Source organism: Pteropus alecto, unplaced genomic scaffold (genome assembly GCF_000325575.1).
Source record: "Pteropus alecto unplaced genomic scaffold, ASM32557v1 scaffold288, whole genome shotgun sequence".
In the NCBI taxonomy this organism is placed as follows: domain Eukaryota; kingdom Metazoa; phylum Chordata; class Mammalia; order Chiroptera; family Pteropodidae; genus Pteropus; species Pteropus alecto.
Window position 1 is genome coordinate 1,375,963 of NW_006442124.1, and position 17,265 is coordinate 1,393,227.

The window sequence follows — 17,265 nt, forward strand, 5'->3', positions numbered from 1 at the left end:
GAGAGAGGAGATGTGAGGTTCAGGAGCAGTTCTTACTTGGCTTTGGATTTGCTGTTGGACTGTGGTAACCCCTGGGTGGTAGAGGCCAGAGGCTGTTTTTATCCTCTCAGAGGACACTTTTATGGGCTCTTTGCATAATACGGGGAGTTACTACCAATCTGTATTAGTCGGGGTTCTCTAGAGAAACGGACCAACAGGACCTATATCTGTACATACAGATGGACATATAGATATGGAGATGTATTATGAGGAATTGGCTCACAGCATTTAGAAGGCTGAGAAGTCCCAGAGTTTTCCTGTCTGCAACCTAGAAACCCAGGAAAGCTAGTGGTGTCATTTCAGTCTAGTCCAAAGTCTTGAGAACCAGGGGAGTAGATGAAATAAGTCCAGCTCCAAGGGCAGGAAAAGAGAATGTCCCAGCTCAAATAGTCAGACAGGAGGGAAATAAATCCTTCCTTCCTCTGCATTTTGCTATTTGGGTTCTCAAGGGACTGAATGAAATGCACCATCATTGGGGAGAACAGTGTGCTCCACTCAGTCTCACGATCCAAATGCTCATCTCCTTCAGAAACACCCTCATGGACACAACCAGAAATAATGTTGAATCTGGTCACCCAGTGAGCCCATCAAGATAGTGCATAAAATTGGCCATCATACCACTGTTGACCAAGTTGGCCATGGTGTTTTTTTTTTTCTCAGTTGTTAAGAATACCTCAGCTTTCCCTCTGGCTTATAACCTCTTTCTGCTGAGGAGCTGTCTCTGGCAGGCCTTGGAAAACCATTAGGCCTCCATGACCCACCCAACATTAGAGGTTCAAGTGTCTCCCACTACAGCCTTTCTTCTTGGCTCTTTGGCCATAGGCAGCCTCTTTCCTTCAGCTCTTTCCAGGGACATGACCTCCCTGCCCCTCAAACTCCCAGGACACAGGTCAATTCCACCCAAAGATTCTCAGTATTCTTCAGGACACAAAGTTTCTTCACTTGATTTGGGGTCAGTGAAAACATCCCTCCATGCCTTCCCTTAAGGCAGCAAAACACTTCTCTTCCCTATAGACTCAAACCAGCCTGTATCTCCTCAAGTAAACCCTTCTCTTTCTCCAGTCTCTCCCTTCTCCAATCAGATTCTACTCTTCCTATCTGTTAATTGGTAAACAGGCCACAGAAGTGGGGTTTGCCTATCCCTTAGTTTAGCAAGACATAGATGGTGTTATGGACTGACTGTGTCTCCCCAAAATTCATATGTTGAAATCCAATCCCCGGTGTGATGGTGTTTAAAGGTGGGGCATTTGGGAGGTGATTAGTTCACGAGGGTGGAGCCCTCCCAAATGGGATTAGCGCCCTTATAGGAAGAGGCCAGAGAGCTAATTTGCTCTCTTTCTGCCCTGTGAGGACACAAGTAGAAGTCATCAGTCTGCAGCCTGGAAGAGGGTGCCCACCAGAACCTACCCTTGGTGACCCCCTGATCTCAGTCTTCCAGCCTTAAGAATTGTGATAAATGGATTTATGTTTTTTATAAGCTTCCCAGTTTATGGTCCTTTATTGTATCAGCCCAAGCTGATAGACAGGTGACGTCGTACCATGGTACTGACTAAAGTGCCCAGCAAAGATGCCCCTGGCCTCATTTCTGGAGACTGTGCCTATTTATAGTACAGGGCTCAAAAGACTTTGCAGATGGAATTAAGTTTATATACCCTAAGTTAGGGACACAATCCTGGTTTATCCAACATGTCCAATCTGATCACATGAGCCCTTAAAAGGAGAGAACCTTTTCCGAATAGAGGCAAGAGACATGAGGTAGAAGATAAGGTCAGAGAGATTCATAGTGCGAAGAGGATTCAGCCCATTGCTGCTGGTCTTGAAGACAAAGGGAGCCACCAGCCAGGGTATGAAAGTGGCCTGTGGAAGCTGAGAATGACTTTTGTCAGCAGCCAGCAAGGAAATGGAGACATTCGTCCTACAAATGCAAGGATTGAATTCTGCCATCCTCCTGATGACCTGGAAGAAGATTCTCCCCCCAGATCTTTCAGATAAGATCTGCTGACATCGTTATTTCAGCCTTGAGAGATCTAATGCACTTATGAATGACAGAGATATGAGAAGATAAACTTGTGTGGTTAAACTGCTCAATTTGTGGTGATATATTGCAAAAAAAAATACAGATGATGTGGCTACTCTTGAGAATAAAGGTGGCTATTGTCTCCATTCTGTCTTCTCCTGTGAGGTCTCAACCAGGACCACAAGAAAAGTCCAGTTTAATATCATGTTGTGTGTTTCCTTTGTTCAAGTCACTACTCAGTGACCTGCTGCTTCTCCAGAGTCTGATAGAGGTCAGCAGGGTCATGAGCAATACCTGGGGAAATTCAGGGCCAGAAGCAGGGAAGCGGCCAGCAGTAGATTCATATTTTGTTATGAGACCTAAATGTTAACTCTCATACACAATTTCTCTCTGTTCTATTGAGCTATATATAAAGAGTGGAAACGAGGGCTTACATTTATATATATTCAGGAATTAAGTTCCTCAAATCCATAGATTTTAAATCCGACCTGCTCAGCTTCACACAATGTGTCAGCTGCTTACATTTTCCTTCTGCTTGCGTTTTCCTATTTCTCTACAATATTAGAAGAGGAGGAGGCAGCATGCAAGATTACCTTCATTATAATTATTTGGTTGCTGTCTGATGTGGAAAGAAATGATGAAATGTGAATTGCTGCAATATCCATGGCTCATGGGTAGAGGGTTGAGGTGAGATTCAGGAGCACATAAGTGTATTAAAGAAAGATTTAAAATGAGCTTTCTGAATCGGTACTTTGAGGGTTACAGAGTATAGGCACTTACTGATCATCTCCTACCCCGAACAACCTCTACAGTAGAAGAATAAATCCGGCAATGAAATCAGTCAGATGCTGTTTTATGTGTTGATTTCTGGACTTGGAAGGTGTGTGGCACTTCTGAGCTGAATCAGTCAGGACAGGCAAGACTGTGCTACAATGACGAATAGCCCCCACACTTTTGTGACTTAATCCACTAAAAGATTCTATCTCACTTATGCTGGGTGCCCATTGTGGGCCAGCAAGGGGCTGTGCTCATGGTAGTCAGTCAGGGACTCAGGTGCCTCCTCTGCTTTGATGTCCAGGATCACTGTAGCAGAGGTCTAGGAAGGTGGAGAATCACATACAGGTTTTTAAAACTTCTGCCTGGAAATGACATTCTCACTTACATTTCATTGGCCAAAGGTAGTCACATGGACACAGCTTACTTCAAACTAGGCAAGGAAATGAAACCCTCCTGTGTTCCTGGGAGCCAGAGAGCTGGGCCTTATTTGGTTAATAGCACTGATTCCTACCATGACAGCCTAAGGTTATCCTCAAACTCCACCCAGGATAGGGGTGGGTTTGAGCTGGAAGAACCAATTTGTTCTGGGGCATATAGAGTGGCTTTTTCTCATCTTTTGCATCTTTTTTTCTTCTTTTACTGATATTGCATGGTGAATTTTGTTTTACCACTGTGATGCGTGTATCAAGAATTTTGAGAATGTGGTCAAGATGTGAAGGTTTTTATACCCCAATTTTTGGAAAAAAAATGTTATTGTGATAAGACATTCAATATTTTTCTATTTTGAACCTCATGAAGAAATATTAAGTAATATTATACATGAGAATGTATAATATTCTCACTACCCGCAATACAGATTTGCATGTCCTGTGCCCATCCATGCTAGACTCTCACAACTGCATTTGGAAAATAACTCCTTGGAGAAACTGGGGGAAGCACTCCTTTGAATCAATTTCATGATGTTAAAATAAGTACCAAAGCATCAAACCATTAACAAACTAATTTTTTAAAGAATCTGTTAGTAATGAAAGGAACAGGGTAAAGTAAATTGTATCTTGAATTTTATTTTATTTTTGTAAAAAAGCTTGGGTCACATCTGTGGTCTTTATGTGTCTCAAAGGCAAAAGAGCCCTGCACTCCCAGATCCATCACCAGATCTCCTGAGTACCCTTGGGAGGAGCCAAGGGCCCAGGTCTCAGTGATAACTGGAATTTCACCTCCTGTTTGCTATTGTCAGGATATACTGACTTTCCTCACAAAGTCTTGACAGTATCCATCACATGCCTCATTTATGTAATCTTTATACTAAACAAGCCTGTATACTACAAAATGCTTTCACGTTCTCATTTGACATTGAGTCCTTGGGACTCCATGGACTTACGTACTTAATAAGAGTGATTTTCAAACTTCTGAAGTCTGGGCATTATTTTTGGCAAGGATTGTGCAGGAATAGGGTTGCTGACAAGTCTGATTGGTTGAGCTCCCTTGGAGGCTCCAGCCTTCCTGCCAAGGTGTCTTGTGTCGCTGCCTCCTTTAAAACCACTCTCCTTAACCAGGCATGGGGCTTCCAGGAGGGCTAAAAAGGCAAGTAACTCCATTCTGTAGTAGATTCAGCTATGTTCATCTGTGAAAGATGAACATCTTCCCCACTAGAGTGTGAGCCCCATGAAGGCAGGGTTTTGTCAGTTTCATCCACGGCTGGATCTCACTAACATTCCCAGAACGGTGCCTGGCAGAGAGGAGACAGTCCATAAACATCTACTGAATGAATTAAGATCTCATTTATACATAGGAAGATCCTGAGAAAGCGAGGCACAGGGCACACAGGGCACACTGGACCTAGGTTGAATATTAATCCTTTTCCTTAGTATCTGTGTGTCCTTAGACATTTATATAACCTCTAAACTTTAGCTTCTCCTTGTAAAGGCAGATAATACTAGCAACTCTCTCACTTTGGAGGGGATTATAAAAGATAATGTCTGTAAAACATCCAACATGGTTCCTGACACATTTAAGTGCTCAGTAATGTGTATGTACTATTGGTATTACTACCATGTAGGGGGAGAAAAAGGAAGGGCTGAAGGTGGAAGGTGCTGGGATGAGCCATAATGGGGAAGCACCATACTAGAGCCGGGGGAAGCAAGGCAGACCCTGAAACTTCTCCTCCTCGTGACAGGTGGCTCTCTGAATTGGGCTTTTATAAAGGACTGAGGTATGGGACCTCCATAGATATATTTAAAAATACACATATGTAGACATGTGCGAAAAATGAATATTTGCAGTTACACCAACATAAGTGTAGATATATGTGGAAAGTAAATTAAAACCATTTCCATTTAAAGACATTTAAAATATTTTAAGAAAGGTCTTGAGGTTGCAGGGGAATGTGAGGAAAGTGGTGGGATCCGGGAGAACACCAGAATGTCACAAAACCAGCAACAGGAACCTCGGTGCTCTACACACTTGGCGTGTTTTAGAATTTCAGAATATCTAATTACCTTTATTTACATGCTGCAAAAGGAGTTGAGTATGATATCTCCTGCTCCACTAACTGTTTATTGGCCTCATGACTAGTTAGTGTATCTGCAACAGAGCACTCACGACCGAGATGCTAAGTAGAAAAATGCGCATAATATTGGTTGCCATGACAGAGTTCCATGAAGATGTCTGACTATTCTAGATGCATCCTGATCAGCGGGAAATGAATGCTGATGGTGTTTTGAGACTTCAAAGATGTAAACTATTGGACCATTATTGTTTACTAAGTATGTTAAGACAAGCTGCATTAAGGAAGCAACCTGTGGAGGGGACTTATCTTACTTCCTCTGGCATTTCAGCTTCCTTCCAGGAAAAATGGAAATAGTATCTTTGGTGCTTATACTATAGACTTTTTGTGAAGGATGAGTATGATGACAGGTGTAGAACTACATGGTCCAGAAAAGTTGGAAGTGCTATAGAATTGTGTTCTTCCTCTTACTGTTTGTTCTTCATGACTCTCTTATTCTTTCCTCTTGTCTTCTTCCCCCACTTTCCCTTCTCCCTCCTATATTTTCTGTGGGGACCCTCATCCCTTGAGAAGTAGAAGCTGATGAATGTCTTCTCAATGGATTGACTTTGCTCTTTCCACTCTCAAAAGGGATGGGAAGAAAGATAGCCTAGTGGTCATCTAGTCAAGTTGTTACTGAGCTGGAGAAACTATGTTTAACTCGAAACATTTAAATCTTTTATAGAAGCTTGCCTATAAAATAGATTTTAAGAAAGAGTTACTGTATTTCGAATGGGTATACAAGAATGGAAATTGAGTTTAGAGCCGCCCTGCACAGCACCTCCCCAGAACCACCAAGTTCCACAGAAAATAGAGTGAAAACAAACTTTCTCCAATCTCCTTATTTTATACAAGAGGCATAGAAGTCCTGAGAGGTAAAATGACTTGAAGCTAAAGAAAGAGTGCTTTATGAGCAAGCCTGCTTTCATGGCTGAAATAAGCATGAAAATCCAATGCCTAACTCTTTGGTAAAGGAAAAACATTCCATATATAGTCTTAAGAAATATGTCATAAGGTTGTGAATCCTCACCTTTAGCTCTCTTTGCCTAGAGTTTGGCAATCTCTCGCTGGGCCTCAGGTTGCTTTCTCATTTGCAAAATGAAGTGGTTGATGAAATGAGCTCTTAAGATCTTATAATTCAAGAATTCCTGTTTTCTTCTTTTCTAATGAAAAAAGAGGCTTAAATAGAAGCAAAATATCATGTAGCAAAAGACAATTCAGATTGTTCTAGCACATTTAGTCACCCACAAATATTTTCCGAGTGGCTGTTATGTGCCAGCTGCTGTTTTAGGTATTTGGGATAAATTGCTGAACAAAGTAGGAAAAAAGGCACTAGTGTCAGGTAGTTGATAGCCTGCCGAAGAACAGGTTTTGGGGTGTGTGTGTGTGTGTGTGTGTGTGCGTGTGTGCGCGCGCGCGTGTGTGTGTATGTGTGTGTTTGTGTGAATTTATGCCGATGAGGTTCTTCGTGCAGATTGGCTACATACGCTACTGACAGTGACCAGTAAAAATAATGGTGACTCATTATGAAGTGTTTACTTGTGTTTGGGGCTTTGTGCATTTTACTTTCATCTTAACAACAACCCTGTGAGATGAGTGTTACCATTCCATTTTATAGATAAGAATGCTGAAGCTCCGGGCATTTGCATGAGCTGCCTTTTAAAAAAAGCATGAAGAAGCTGGAATTTGTCCCAGATCCCCTGATACTTCCTCTGTTTCCTTATTATTTGCCCTTAGTGATGGATACCCTCTGCCAATAGCAAGACCATAGACACACTTCCACAGAACAAATGGGCCATTATAGAGTTGCATTTAAGGAAATCACATTTAGTAGTTCATTTAAGCCAATGCAACAAATACTATCTGGGAAGTCTAGAAAATACACTGTGATACAGATATTCCTTTGCTTCTGGAGCTGGGTCAAATGAATAATATTCCTGGAGGTAAAGGAATCTGAAGAGATAGTATCGCTTGGTCTTCCTAATGTGACAGTCTCCTCCAGAATCGAACACCGAGTTGATCTATAGCAATTACAATGGCAGCATAGTATTTGCAGTCCCAAGCCAGGACTTCATTCCGATTGCCGACTCTCTTGGCTCATCTCAGAGTTGAGCACGTAGGTTTGCTTTTGTAGTCCTCAGTGTTTATTGATCAGACTCTGTCATCTCTGAGATGGTCCTCACATGCAATTGAACTCTCCACCTTCCGGACCCTCCTCCCCGCCTCTCCACAACCTCTGGACACCCTTTCACCTGGGCTGTCAGAATAATGAAGGCTTGATTTCAATACTTTCCCTCATTTCTCTGTTCACTGCTCTGCGGGTTAATGCAGATTCCAAACTTCAACAAGCAGCTGTTAAACATGTCATTAACACCGCTTGGGCTGCAAATGAGACTCTGCTACTGGGATTACTCTGTGAGCTACAGTTTTGTGATGAGCTTTGTCAATCACAGCTGACCTGCTGTGTACCGAATGGAACTCAGATTATCTTCTTTCTTCCTCTGACTCTTGTCATTTTTTCCACAAAGAATTACTATTCTACTCCCCGAAAGATTGATTACTTGCACAAATAAGAGAGTCTGAGACATTAATACAAAATTCACAGGCTTTTCTTTATCTCAAACCTGCAACTCCCTCTACGTTTACTCCTGGTAATTATATTAGAATTGTGTACACTAGGAATTGCCATCTGATTATTATGAAACTAGTTTTGTCATGACAAAAATGAGCTTAAGTCTTGTTTTTTTGGAAAATGATCAGTACAGTGCACTGGATGAGAGAGAAGAAGATTAAATCCAACTTGCTTTCATCCATGAATGCTTTCATCTCTTTTTCAAACACAAGAAATGATTACCACTGCTATAAGCTGCAGTTCATATGAGTGAAAAAGGATAAGGAAATATTGAAAATTCTGTAACCAACAGTAGGACATAATATAGGTCTCTGGCACCCACTGAGTGACATGTGCTTTATTTTTCCATACCGCCAGTGTCAAGAGTTTCATATTTTAAAGGGAGTCTTACCTTGAGGTGTGACATTACAGACTCAGTAATAAACAAATTGAGTTATTTTTCTCATTTGAACTATTTGGATTTTCATAGAATATTAAACAGAAGATAGTAATTACAAAATCTGGTAACTATAAGGTAGAGCACAACATCAGTTCATGCTCATAATTTACAAAAGAGAGAAGGCAGAGCACTCATTTTATTATATTATATTTTCCAACATTTCATCAAGTAGACAGAAAGGTTCTTTAAAAGCAGTGACCACGACCTATATGCCTCTATATCCCTGATGCCTACTATGCTATAGCTACTTGATAGATAATTATTAAGTTAGTGAATGAACAAACAAATAGAATAAGTGGGCAAGTTACCAAGTGTCATCTTGAGATTAAAGAAATCATCATGGTCTGTAGACTTCCATGTAAAGACACAGCGACTGTTTCCTTTCTCTCTGTTTCATACACACACACACCATAGCAGTGTTTATGGCAGTTTACTTCCCAAATCAGTCTCTATAATAGGTCTTATTTTTAGTGATAATGGATGCTGAAACTCTGTTGTACCAGTTATTCATTGCCACTATAATGCTGTGTAACTCAACACAAAAACTTCAGTGGCACCCAACAAAAAGCATTCATTGCCTATGTGTCCAGAGGCACCTGGGGATCGGCAGAGTGGCTCTGCTGATTGGTCTGGGCTTGATCAAGGTCTGAGAACTGGCTATTGTGCGATCAAAGATGCCTCCACTTAGACAGGTAGGGTGATCTGGCTTTGCTCCACATGTCTCTCATCCTCCAACAGGCTTGTCAGGGTGTGTCCCCTGTTGATGCTGTGAGAGTGGGAGAGTGGAAACGGGCAAGCTCTTGAGGCCCTGACTTGCAACTGACACCTCCACTCTATTTTATTGGCCCAATCAAAGCAGGAAGTTTAGAGGAATATACTCTGCCTTTCTGAGCAGAACTCTAGAGTCACATGGGAAAGAGCCTGGTTAGAGGGAGGGCTGAGGAATTTGGCCATTTTTGCAAATTGTACATTTGCTACCAAACGAATGCCTTAGAAATAAAGGAATATCTATTACATGGACTCGAGTGCACTTGTGGTCAGCTACCTTCTTTATGACCTCTAATTACACATGCATAGAACGGAATTGTTGTGCCTAAATAAGGCAAAAGGAAGAAATGTGCATTTTCCTCTTATTTGGAATCAAGAGACAGGTTTCATTCCAGGCCACTCAAAAACACAAGCTTTCTCTGCAGCCTGCTAGCATTCTTTCTGCCATGCAGGTATGAATAAAGGAGCAAGAGAGTGACAAAACTGCTAATAGAGAAACAGTAGAAGATGGAAGGAAGGTGGGGACAGCATGGACAGAAAGAAGCAGCACTTAAATTCCCACTCAAAATAAGATTATTTGCCAATGCCCAGTTCTATCAGAGATGGCAGGAGAGAAAAAGAAGGAAGGTGGCTTTCATAACCAACAAGGTGATCACTAAACAAAAGGCATGGCCCAAGGTCATTTATGTATTTCATATTTGGACTCATTTACATTTTGTGAGCCCCAAATAGTACTTCTTGGTATTCAATTTTTTTCTCCATTGATTTTAATTAAGCTCAGCATAGGCTGGCAACCCCAATGAACAGGGAGAGTATTTTCTATCAAAAAGCTATCTGGCTTCTGAAGCAGGAATCCAGGGGCTTGTCCACATCTTATTCAAAATGTTTTTGCTTTTATCCTGTGGCATGATTCTTAGAATATGAAAGGAAGACACATTCAGCTGCTCCCCCATAAATATTTTCCACTCTGTAACTGTGAAAATTACCATATTATTCCTGATTCAGACATGTCATATGGAATCTGGGAGCGGTGATAAGTGCCGTATGTACAGTAGAGTCTGTGCAGGAAGTGGTGCTTGGCACCGTTCATGATGGGACATGCTTGCGCACCTTCATTTAGATGTCTAATCACGTGATTCCTCTCTGGTTTTCCATTATTTCCTCTTCAGCGTTAAGATTCCAATTTTTGCGACTCTGACTAAAGCAAGGAACGGATATATTTATTTAGTGTTTTAGGATGAACGTAATCTATGAATTGTGTTACTTGTTAAGAAGTCACTGCTCTGTCTTTATGAGAACTCCCAATGCAAAAATCAGAGTGCAATTTCCTCTCCTTAATCACGGCAAAGATTGGCTTCCAAAGGTGGGATGGGCTTATTGTTAGCGCAATGCCCCCGCCATAGGACACAGTTTGCAGGAGGACGGCATCACTTCTCTACATAGTCTGTCTATTTAAAAAGTGTAAATTGTGCAGGTTTTAACGACAGTTTATAGCGGGAAATGACAAGCGTGGGTCCAATCAAAATCAGGACAGGAGGATAGGGCGTTTGTGTATTGCGTTAAGACCACCGAGATGAAATTCCTAGCATTCCAAGTAATTCTGCTCATCCATTTTATTGTGGAAAAGAGAAGGGGGAGCAAAAGGAAGTAAACGAGGAAGAAGGAAACCAACTGACTCCAAATTCTCTTTCTGATTATAAAGTTAATATGCTTATGTCTTTTAAATGGTAAAACTACATTTTATTATTTATCTATTGCCACATAACAAATGACTCCACCATTTAGCGGCATAAATCATAACATTTATTATCTGACTGTTTCTGTGGGTCAGGAACCTGGGTATGCTGACCTGAGTGGGTCTGACCCAGGGTCTCTCTTCAATTTGCTGTCAAGCTGACTGCCAGGACTGTGGTCTTATCTGAAGGCTCTCCTGGGGAAGGGGAAGGGAACAGGAGTGCAGATTTGTTTCTGAGGTCCCTAGAGAGATCTTGGTCCTTCACCACAAGAGCCTGGCTGCCTCACCATATGGCAGCCAGCTTCCCCAGGACAAGCATTCCAAGAAAGATCGAAAGAGAGCTCAGATGGAAGTAACGATCTTAAAACTTAGTCTCAAGAATGACACTCTAACTCATTAGTTGTATTCACTGTATTAGAAGCAAGTCAGTAAGTTTTGCTCACTTTTATTGGGAGCAGATTACACAAGGGCCTGACTGCTGGGTGGTGGGACTAATTGGAGCAATGTTTATAGGTGTCTGCCACATATGGAAAAGCACAGAGGAGAAAAAATGTTTACAAAATTATCTCATTTCCTCAGGCTTGGTTATTATTAAATTTTAGGTATATATACATACAGACACTTTTTAATATCTTATAAAACATTATATAATTTTTTCCTTATAGAATCGGCTCATAATACAGGCAACTTTCTGAAACTCTTTATTAATAATAGAGTCTTTAGTAATAGGAAGAACTTATTCAATTAGTGCTTATTTATTTTGGAAACAAAAGCAAAAAATCCAAAAGTGATCTACAACCTTACAACTCGGATATAACTGCTGTTGGTTTTCATATCATACATCTTTTTTTCATGTTTTTTTTTTTTAAATCTGAAAATAAGCTAGCATAAAACCTTCCCTATATCAGTCAGTAACCTGAGCCCTTGTGTTGCACCATATTCGCAGTGTGAGGGGATCCAAGCTCTGCAAATAATAAGTCATATTTATCATTGATGTCACAGTTGTTATACGTTGAAGGGCTTCATTAAATTGGCATTTTATATTTTGTCAGCGTTGTATTTTAAGGTGTACTATTATATATATGTGCTCATTAAAGTTATGGATTGCATTTAAAAATACAAATTTATTGTTCAAAGAGAGAAATACAATATTTCAATGAAAGTAATTCCAATTACAAACACCACATAATTTATGGCATTCTATCATGCTCAAAAAAAGAAAAAAGAGAAAAAGAATCAAAAAGATGAATTAAAAGTAAAACACAAATACCAGTTTCTCCTGTTAAATGTAGAATTGTAGAAATGTAGAATTTTTGTTTCTGCAAGATAACATCATGTGTCACATTCTATTAATTTTGTTAAATAAAATTTCGTTGGTCTGTGGTTTCATTTGTGTTTGATTTGTTTTATAGAGGTATGAGAGGTTGTGAGCAGAAAGAGTTTACATCTACTTAAATATTTGTATTATTTAAATGACTTTCTAATACAAAAATTAATAGTGGTTGGCTATCTATGAGAATTTTTCTCTATGAGGAAAGAGGAATTAATTTACCAGTACTCTCACACCATTTTTAGCAGGTGGACATTTGGACATTTTCTCTTGCTGGGTACAAGCTCTCACTCTTCATTCATTACCTTCACCAATAAAATTTTAATTCTCAATTATTTCTTCTTTCTTTTCATCTTAAAAAAATCTATCTGCTTTATTAGGGTTGCATTGGCTAACAATAATATTTACTTCTCTCATCCCCAGTCAGTTTATATTATATATATATATATAGTTTCAATTTAATAACAAAGACAATTAAGCATATACTAGGCGCTGTTCTTCCAAAGTCCCTGACCTCTGAGTTGTGTGTGTGTGTATTTTAAATATTACTAAAGTATACTAAAATGTTACTATAAGTTTGATGAAGAAAAATAAAGCAAACAATACTCATAGCTAACTCAATGAGCTCTGGTTTTTTATTCTTGGAAGCAAAAGCCTGTCAGAGAGATGGGTGGGTCATCCTCTTTGAGTGAGGAGCCAGGAAGAATAATGCTGCATAGTCCATCTGTTCAAACCAGACTTCACATCAGAATCACCTGGAGATTTTTAACAGTGCTGCCCCGGGATCCTTTTCTGAAAGGTTCTGTCGTTACTGACATGTGGTCTCTGGGTACTGGGGTTTTTAACAGCTTCTAGCCAATTCCAAGAAGCCAATCTCTAACTCTAAGTACTAAGCTCTCTGGACGATGTCATTATAATTGGTCTCAGTGTAGACGGAACGGTGCCACGCTCCTGCTAGAAGCATTTCAGTGGCTCACCGAGGCTGTAGGGGAGTTTCTAAACCTGCCTGAAAGTGGGAATCACCTGTGGTCTTTGTTAGAGTTGCAGATCCTTGGGGTTCTCCCCCATTTACTGAATCATCATCTCTAGGAGACTGGAAGACCGGGCACCTCGGCCCTCTCCGGTGAGCAATGCACTCATAATCTCCTGGGAAGAAACTTTTGCCAAAAACATCTTGACACTACTGTTAACTAATATTTCACAGCAGATGGCAAAGAGATTTTTTAGTTAAGGGTAAGAGGTTATTTTGGAATACTTACTAGAAGTCCCCTCGTAGACTTCCAGTTCCTTTAGAAGTCATTCATGGAGAAGGGTTTGCAAGCTGATGGGTTTGTTCATAGCGCTGTGTGATTTTCTGTGCATATCTCTTTTTATCCGTAGGGAGCTTCCCCTCATCTTTGTCCCCATGGAGACTGATGGAGTTTTGTTACCATCTTTTAATGATCTAAGAAACTCATTGAGGATGACAGTATAATGAGCTTAGATGTTTTCAGTTTGATGATCTTTAAAAAGCATTTAAAAAAAACATGGCTGTTCATTTGATTTTCATATTGTCCAAGTACTTTGGAAAACTAGGGACCATCTATATTTGGTGGAGAATGTGAAGCAAGAAAAATAAGGAATTTCTAAGTGTTTTACCTGGCAGCACAGCCAGTCAGCAGTTGCGTGGAGTCTAGATTTCTGTGTATTCTTACTCTTGAGTTTTCCACCTTGGCAAACATGGCTTTTTCTCATTTTCATTTATAAATTATCCCCACCATTTACCTGACAGTTCTTGGCTTCTATTTTCCATGTGCAACTTCGAATATGCTTCTAAGTTTAGAAAGTAATGAGTTCCTTTTAGTAATGAATTTGTCTGGATATTTTTACTCCATCCCACTTAATTAGAATTCATGAGATTATTTTTGAAAACTGGATTATGGAACAGCATAAGAAAGTTTTTGTTTTTTTTTTTCCAGACATGTACTTCATGTAGATTTGAAGGATCAGATGGAATTTATAATTCAACTTGCTGTGGTCCAAGGTGAAAGCGTCTCACTTTGAGGCAGTAGAAAAATACATTTTGGCCACACATAGGACTGTAGGAGAGAAAAAGGAGTAGCTGGGTAACGTCAAGAGAAAGCCATAGCTTTCTGGGATAAACATTTTCTTTTCCACGGATTTTCTGTTATCAGTTTGAGCTTTTCCTTTTTTTGCTCATCTGTCTCAGAGTGTATACATGGAAGAGAAGAGATTCACACATGGTCATATGTAGCATAGCAGTATATAGAGAAGAAGAAAATCAAAATTCTACAAAATGGACTATTTTACATGATTTCATATATTTGGGGCCACAGGTCTAGACTCTTCACCAATAGTTAGGATTTAACTGGTCCAGGCATCAACGTAACAGCTCTTTCTCTTTGCCTTACTTCTTTTCCCTGCTGTGTACACGGCTCTCTCAGTTTCATCCCATAGGTCTAAGTTTACATGTCATCTGCTCAGAGAGGTCCAGCATCACTCTCAACTGATGTCCCTATTTTTCTTCATGCTACTTAGCACAATTTGTGGCTATGTAATCACGTGACAATTTTATGTCTCCCCTCGTAGACTCCAGTTCACAAGAACAGATATAATATTTTCCCCAGTACTCTACTTTTAGTGGCTAGAGCAATACTAATTATTACTAAGAGGACACATTACTGGATGAGTGAATGAATGCTGTTTCCTCCACTTGAAAACTCATTTTCCCATTTTTTCCTCTCTGAGAATCTAAAACATATGTATTTGTTTGTGTGTGTAAAGATTCTGTACTTTATCAGTAGAAAAAAATAGTTATTTACGTTTTTGTTCCTTTAGCCCTTATGTACATCTCTGTAAATACAATGGATGCTATAAATATATTACTCATATTTTTCTACATCCTTATGACATCCAAACTGTGGTCTTTTTCATGGCAGAATTGTGTCTTGTTAAACTGTAGTTTTCTTCCACACGTGTGTGGTGGATAAATGTTCATTAACATTGTAGGTGGAAGAGCTAGTGGGGAGGAGACTCTAGGGAGAAGCCCAAAGCAAGAGTTGATACAAAAACAAGAAGACATTGAACTCTTCACCAAGATAGGGGTCTTCTGGATGAGCACTCTTTTGGAAGAGTATATTTTGAGATTTTTCTAAGTGGTTTTCATTTCTGAGTCCTCAGAGAAGTACTTGAAAAGGCATGATGCAGGTTGTAGACATGCTTCTCACAGCTATTTGATTTTGAACTTATATTTCCTATCCGAGTCCTGATTCTTCACGTGTAAACTGACACATCTGTAACTGCTTACCTGCTTAACTCATTGTGATCTTGTGCTGTGTTGTTGTCTCTTTGTGATGAGGCCAGGAGCTGCTGCTTCTGGCCAGTGATTAGCAGCCCTGTAGTATTTGTGATTAGTGTGTAGTAACATTATTTTAACCAGACGGTAAAAGTTGATTACATTTTGTCTCACAGCAATGGAAGCAGTCACATCGGCATGTGTCTACCAAGGAACCATGCATACTTCACTTGGCTGGTAAAAAAAAAACACTGAATTTACCTACTCTGGAGCCTCAGAGAACCACCGTTTGTGGCATTAGGCATTTTGTTAAGAGGCAGGTTCATTTTGGAGCTCAATCAAAAAGACCTTTAGTTAGTCAAGTACCAAAACACTTTCATATAAAATACCACCCTTTTAAAAATTGTAATATCCAAAGTCAGTATGACAATGAATTTTTAGACTTGTGCTAATTTTTAACCTTTACTGCTCTTTCTCTCCCTCTTTGACTCTCTACTGCTTTGGGATTTATCATTATTTTTATCGCTTCTGCACTGAGTACTTTTAACCCAGTTTATGCATCTCTGCATATTCCTTGGCAGTAGTGGGTAGTACTATTAGTGGTAGTTAGAAGTGGTGAGATGAGGGTGAAAAAGGAGAGGGCCAACGAATTTGAGGCAGAGTACACAGAAGCTACATCCACAGCTGGCAACCTGAGGACTCCCCAGTTTCTCTAAACAGCATGTTTTGGGTTCTGATGCTGGAAGCCCAGCCTCAGAGCTAGCAGGAACACCTAATAATTTGGCTAAAGTTAAAGCCTTCTGTTTATCACCTTTAGCCCCGTGGCCCTTGCTAATGAGAGAGGTAAAACAAAAATAAAAATAAAAGGTCATTTGGTGCAGAACACACACCAAGAGGGGAACCAGGTATTCGGTATGCTCTCCTGGTCTGCCTTGGCATGCTAATGCAAATCAATCATTATTCTGATAAATGAAAGCCATTTCTCCTGCAGCCCACCAGGAGGGACACTGCCCCTGACCCTTTCTTTGAAGCATTTGGAAGTCTGAACACTCAATTTCTTGCCACTGCCAGCTTTTGAAAATTGGCCGCTCTCCTCCTTGGGAGTTAGCAGCAGAGTCAGCAGTGACTCTACAAAGCCCTCGCACACTGGAGGTTAAGGTGGAGGGTAGGGGCTGAATTTTTCGGGAGTAAGCAGAATCTTAATGCCCTCACCACAGATCGCAAGAGGAAATGAAAATATATACCTGGACGTATCAGTACAGTGTTGGGGGCAACTGGGCTGGAGTTTCTTTCAGCCACGGAGGGGTTGGCTGCGCTAATAACTGTAATCATACCTAAATTACTCAATGCCAATTTATTTACTTATTTTCCCGTCAAAAAGACAATGCATCACAAACAAGTCACAGACAATTCTTTTCCTGTAAAGGTTGGGGTGCTCAGTGTACATTCAGAGCCACGCACAGGAGTGCGAAGAAGTCGCCTACCACAGCTATTTAATCAGGAGTGTTTGTTGATTTGAGCAGAGGCCCTATGCTGTGAAATGAAAACAGAAAACCAAATTTTCTTGAGCAATCTTGCTGTTCCTGCTTCAGGTGCTAGGCCATTACACTAAAGCAGCTCAGACGAGAATGTCATTAGTTCTTAAGCCCCAGGTGAATTTGCCACTGTTCCACATGATTAAGCCAGAT